Here is a 6,585-nt window from a genome sequence, read left to right as displayed (position 1 = left end):
ACAGACTCCACTAACCCAGAAATAGCACCTCGGGTTAAGAACTTTGCTTCAGGATGAGAACAGAAATCGCACAGTGGCGGCAGCGTGGCAGCAGCAGGAGGCCCCATTAGCTAAAGTGGTGCTTCAGGTTATGAACAGTTTCAGGTTAAGAACGGACCTCCAGAATGAATTAAGTTCTTCACCCGAGATACCACTGTATTGTAGTATTTAGAGTTTCAGCAAATGCAGGCAGTAAGCAAAATCCTTGGTTGGTGTGTGTGTGTGTGTGTGTGTGTGTGTGTTTGGGTATAAAAATGGGAGCAGGGCAAAATGACAATGAAACACAGAAGGTGCAATGTTTCTTTACGTTATGCACTCTGTCAAAGGCTGATGTGTATTGGGAGGTGCATCGCATTATTCAATGAATCTTTGCTAGACTTAGCACAGAAAGGCGTACAGGTCAATTCAGTGAATATGATCTAGAAGATTTCAGATTTTCCTCAGACACTATGTTTATATTCTTACATTAAGTAATTTCAAAAACATCTTTGCTGAGGTGTGTCAGGAGAAATGCTACGTAACTGCAAGAAGATTTTTAATTTCCCCTAAATTGGCTTCCCACTCAGAAAACAGTCTGGGTTATTTTTGAAAGAATGTCTGAAAGGAAGGAAGACCTCAAATAAATTAATATTAGCTTACAGGACTCTGATCTAAAAGGATCTGCTTTCTAGCTACTCTTTCCTTCTGTCTCCAGTCACCTAAACATTCATCCTTTTGTATCATGTGTGGATATCTCAGTTTGGTTTTACGTTGTAGATTGTTTTGCTGCCCATTGTCTGTGGATTGTTTTTATGTGCACAGCTTAGAAATACAAATAATAATAATTTCCGCTTTGCCTATCTAGATGGATCAGGGGTATAATGATAGAACAATCTCATAGGACCCAGAGGAGGAGCTAGCTGTGCACCTGGGGGGGGGGGGGCTAGCCACCCACAGGGGCGGGACAAGCAGCGAGCATCCCATAGGGGTGGCAATGTCACCCCCCCTCAGGGATGACACCTGGGGCAGGGTAGGCCGCACCCACCACACTCCCCTTCCTCCGCCAGTGATAGGACCATAGGAAGCCCCTTCAGAAAGTGACTCTTTCCCATCCCTACCTGGAGATTCTGGGGAATGAACCTGCAACCCTCTACTGCTGAACTAAAGCCCTTCCTCTGTTCATTCTCCTCCATGTTCTTCTTGCTAAGAGAAGTCTGCTTTCTTTTGATGTTTTGCCAGCCTGCTTTTTCTTTTCTTTTAACTTGTTTTTTTTTAAAGTTAGAATGGTCCAATTATAATAAATAGCCTAGAAGCTATTTAACGCTGATGTTACCAAAATTACTACATCAGATTTCACTGGCTGTTTTGAGTCTATAATAACGTAATGGTTTCAACCATTGCAAGGTGGCAAAAAAACCCACCCCAGGCCTCGTATATCCTTGTGCCTTTCTTTTGTGTGATCTTATGCCATTAAATAATGCAGGTTACAACATGCCAGGACTTTCTCTTTGACAGAAGAAACACACAGTCACACACGGCATTGTCGCTCATTTAATTGATTGGACGTTTGTATTCTTTCCTAACAATGCCAGAAATATACAGAAATGATTTCTCTTATATTTTTCCAAGCAGAAAATGTAATGACATAAACTGGATTAAGCATGTAATATCCTTATATCTGCTGCCAAGTCCCCCCTCCTAATTTAGTATTCAATCATTATAATACAGGCCCTATATCCATATGTGTATACAAATGATGACATTGTCGGTAGAGATGGACCAGCTCCCATTGGTTTGACTTGGTCAGGTCCATCAAATCCAAGTCTCTTTCAAAATAAATAAATAAATAACCTCGGCCTCCACTTCCAAATTTGGTACTGTTGTGCTCCTGATTGCACCACTATATCTCCCCTGGGAACTGGGTGCTGCAGCATAGATAACAAAGAAGGCTGGCTTGTGGTTTTCCTGGGAACATCTCCCTGGCTACTGTTGTAGCGCATGACGTAGAATGACACTTGTTAATTCAACAATCGTTTTTCTTTGTTATTGTTCTTACATGTAATACAATCATGGAATGCTTTCCATTAAGAACATAAGACAAGCCTGATGGATCAGCTCAATGGCCCATCCAGTCCAGCATACTGTTCTCACAGAGGCCAACCAGATGTATGTGGGGAGCTGGTGTCAGAGACGGGCAGGACACTGATGAATGTGCACTGGAGGAGGGGAGGGATGGAGTCTGACTTGAGAGAGGAGGTCTGTGATTTGTGGGGAGATGTACCGGCAAGGAGGCAAGAGTCGGAAGGAGAGGAAGCTTCAGAGCTGGAGGGTGGAGCACAAGATGGGAGACCCATCCAGATAAAGGTAAAGGGTAAAGGGACCCCTGACCATTAGGTCCAATTGTGACCGACTCTGGGATTGCGGTGCTCATCTCGCTTTATTGGCCAAGGGAGCCAGGTTACAGCTTCCGGATCATATGGCCAGCATGACTAAGCTGCTTCTGGCGAACCAGAGCAGCGCACGGAAATGCCGTTTACCTTCCAACCAGAGTGGTACCTATTTATCTACTTGCACTTGACGTGCTTTTGAACTGCTAGGTTGGCAGGAGCAGGGACCGAGCAACAGGAGCTCACCCCGTCGCAGGGATTCAAACCGCCAACCTTCTGATCGGCAAGTCCTAGGCTCTGTGGTTTAACCCACAGCGCCACCCGCGTCCCATGGGTGGGGTATAAATAGTAAACCAACAACAACAACAATGCAAGTTGGTTACTGTCACTGCCACCTGTGGGAGTGCGTTCCATAGTTCATGTGTTGCAAAAATATTTTCTCTTATCTGCACCAAATATTTCAACATTCCTCTGAGATATTATTTGACTTCAAATCCCATCAGCCCCAGACAACATGTCCAACAGTCATGAACGAAGGGAGTTGTAGTCCAATAACATCTGAGGGACACAGATTAGCAAGTTCTGCCCTATAGTTTTGAGAATGAAAAAAAAGAGGGGCAGGACACACAAGAGATTTTATGATTTTAGAAGCAATAAACAGATAATTTTTCTCCACCATTCATAATGCAAGGCTTTGGGATCAGCTGATAGCATGTAGTAAAATCAGATTTTGTTGTCAGGAGTTTATGTGACTAGAATTATTAGTATTTTCATCAGCAATTATTAAGGAATAAATTGTACCTAATAGGCTAGCAGCATTGTAATTCTGAAAGAGTCACTCTTACTTAATGAAGAGACACAAGGACTGCTTTCTTTAAGTAGCAAAATGTTTTGTTTGATTAAACGTTAATGAGATTTAGGCAAATAATGACCGCTAGTTATTTATATTCAATTGACCGACTATTTCATTATTGCAAATTAGGATTCTGATGTCTGAAAAGTTTATGGCACATTGCATCTGATGAGATTGCCCACCAAAACAAAGTCACCACTGGAAGAATTGTGTATCTAAGGTTGCAGGTCTAACCACACTTTTATGTAATCATCTTCATCCAAGCACATTTATCAGGATTTAGTAGTAAATTTACGTGGCATTTACTTCCATGTAAGCCTGCTTAGGTTATCACCCAATAGTTTTGAGAGGTCTATTGCATGCAGAATATTATGGAAAACTCCCACCCTGCTTTCTTGTTCTACAGCCAAACTCCACTCCTGAAGGTATATGGGAGGTATAGTCCTTGTTCTTGGTGCAAAATGCCTGGATTGAGGCCAATATGTTTTTGGACCAGGTCTGTGGTCCCTTATCCTATGGGCAAGTCCTTGGTCCTAATTTTCACATTTAAACAGCTTACACAATGTGACCTACTTATGAAGCATGAGGAAATAACTTGCACAAGTCACGATACAGAGGTTTCTGAGTTTGGAATGTACCCTGCTCACAAAGGTTGATAAGACTCTGCCCCCTCATCGTACATGACAGCATTCATGCAAAATGTCCACTTGCATAATCTTCCAAATGTGCAAGTCAGATGCGGCAGGTACTATAGCTCAATCGGTTTCCTGGATGTGCTTGTATAGAAGCTTGTGAAGTGGCTTGGATGTTCATTCAGAGAGTCTTCAGTGTACTCCACCATACTCTCGCCTTAACATTTTAGATGGGAGCAATATCAAGGCTAGCATGGGTCAAGCAATCTATATAACCAGAAGTATGATGGCAGTGAGAGTTGTCTTATACTTAGGGATGGGGGGGGGGGATTCGGTTTGTATACCATCTTCACCTAATTTGCACTTCTCAAGGTAATACACAATCTGAAATGCAGCTCTCCTTAAATATCTGCATTTCTTCAGATTTTGCAGTGCGGTTCTCTAACTGAAATGGTCAATACATTGTTGACGTCATCCAACCTCCCCCCTCAAACTTTGTGCAAACAAGTTAGGATAAATGCTCAATAGATGGGCCACCTGGAAGCAAGCTAAGATACCTGAGTTTGATGGCATTCTACTGCAATTTGGGGGGGGGGGATATTTATGATAGGGTATACATTTCACTCACATTCTCTTTGTTTCATTTAATATGTGTATTAGTCAAACAAAGTTGTAGAGGACAAGCTTTGCCCTGTAACTATATTACTAGCTTCTGTCTTGTTTTATGACATAAAAATCTAACATCAAAGAATCCTGTCTGGGAAATGCCCAGACTCGCTGGCTTCAAAGAGCCAAAACTGGTTTTTTGGTGGGGTTTTTTGTGCACTGGAAATTCTTTTATGGTACTGTGCATGCCTACATAGCAAATCAGTAGAAAGCTCCAGGCAGCATTTCAACCAGCTCACAGCACAACAGTAGGTCCCATTGAATTCAGTGCAGCTTCCTCTTGGGTTAGTGTGTATAGGATTTCAGCTGCAGTTTCCTTGTGAGCAGATGGTACAAAAAGCTTATGATGGTTTTGTATGGCTAGTTTTCATTCAGCACCATTCCTTCAAAAGCAACAACATACCTTTCCTGCTTCCAGAAAACTGAATATTGGTAGGACACCAAAGCAGGCTTTGTTATGTAGTTTGTAAGAAAACAGGTGAGAGAAACCTGTCTTTTGGCTTTAACACCAAGGAAAGCAAGATGTAATGCTCTTCCTACAAAAGAAATTCCTTACACATAGATAATTGCCTTGTTAGGAAGAAAATTAACCTCTTCTGTTAACTGAACATTCAGTTATGCAATTCCTCCACAATAGTAAAGGCTAGCACAAGTTTACATTCTTATGTCCTGCTTTGTGAGGATAAAGCCTTGACCACACAATCTCTTACTGGCCTGATTCAAATTTTCCTCATTCTCCACCCCTCACCCTCTGTTTCTGTGTTACACACATTCTCAGCAGAATCCTCTTCCCAAACCCAATGTGCCACATTTCAGGCTCCAAGAACATCAAGTAACCATCCTTATGCTTCAGCCAAGAACCTTTTAACTGTAAAGATATACAGCAGCCCGAAAAATAGTTATGTTTTCACTTTGAACAGATAGAACTGTGATAATATTGAAGAAATCATTGAAGGAGAAAGCAGTTTTAGAAGTAATAACATCCAAGAGCTGAAGCATTAGGTTAGAAAGAAGAAAAGAACTGTCTGCCTTAACATGTCAGAGAGCAGCTAATTTCAAAGTTGAGTTGTCAAAATTCTCCATGCTTACAGTTTGTCTACAAGTAGTAATTGGAGACAAAGTGAACCTTACTCTGATGGGAACAAATCTACCCCACATCTCCAAAATATGGCTCCTCTTAACAGATTTGCACCAAATGTCACAGAGAATAGGGTTTACTTCCAGTGAATTAAAATATAGAAGATGGTACATTTTCCTCAAAGTAAGGGAAGGGAAGGTTCCTCTAAATTTAAGGATGTGCAATTTGCACAGAATGCCAAATATCAGTTCATCCAAATCTGTAAGAAGACATCTAGTGTCTCTCCTCTCCCTCAATAAAATAAATCCTGGAAGTATTTTCCTCACAAAAACATTAAATGACAAAATGGTTGTGACACTAAAAGGTGGCATTGAAATCAGGTGTTCCATTTGACTGGCAGGGCTACAGTTTCTCAAGAGTCATTTCTATGTCTCAAGTGAAATGGCTGCTGAGAAAAATCTATTCATGGTGGAACTAAAGTGGTCATGACAGCTTATCCTTAGTTTATCATTCACAGCTGGTGAACTAAATGAATTTATGCCAAGTAAGCTCTTACTTCTAACAAAGTAACAAAATAAGGAGATAATTGCAAAAGAAGCTTAAGCTTTTCACAGTTTGATGCAAACATATTAAATGGTGTGACTGACCTTATGTAATACCATAACTGAACTCATAAATGTCAGCAAACATATTCTTTAAAGCAATCAAATATCTGGGCAGCTACAAATTCCACAGCAAGAAAGCAAACAGTTCTTCTCTTGCTTCAACATCAGTGGTGAGTCTGGCTTACCAATGCTTGGATTCTAAAATAAATTTCTGGCACGTTTTATGAGCTTCAGTAGGAACTTGAGTGAAACCTCACCCTAACCACTGTAGCTTTGCATGTATGATAGGCTTGGGGTTGTTTTATTAGGAGTATAAATGCCACTAGATGGAACTGAATTTGGCTGA

The sequence above is a fragment of the Podarcis tiliguerta genome (genome assembly GCF_965153285.1).
Source record: "Podarcis tiliguerta genome assembly, chromosome: 7".
In the NCBI taxonomy this organism is placed as follows: Eukaryota; Metazoa; Chordata; class Lepidosauria; order Squamata; family Lacertidae; genus Podarcis; species Podarcis tiliguerta.
This window is presented reverse-complemented; position numbering follows the sequence as displayed.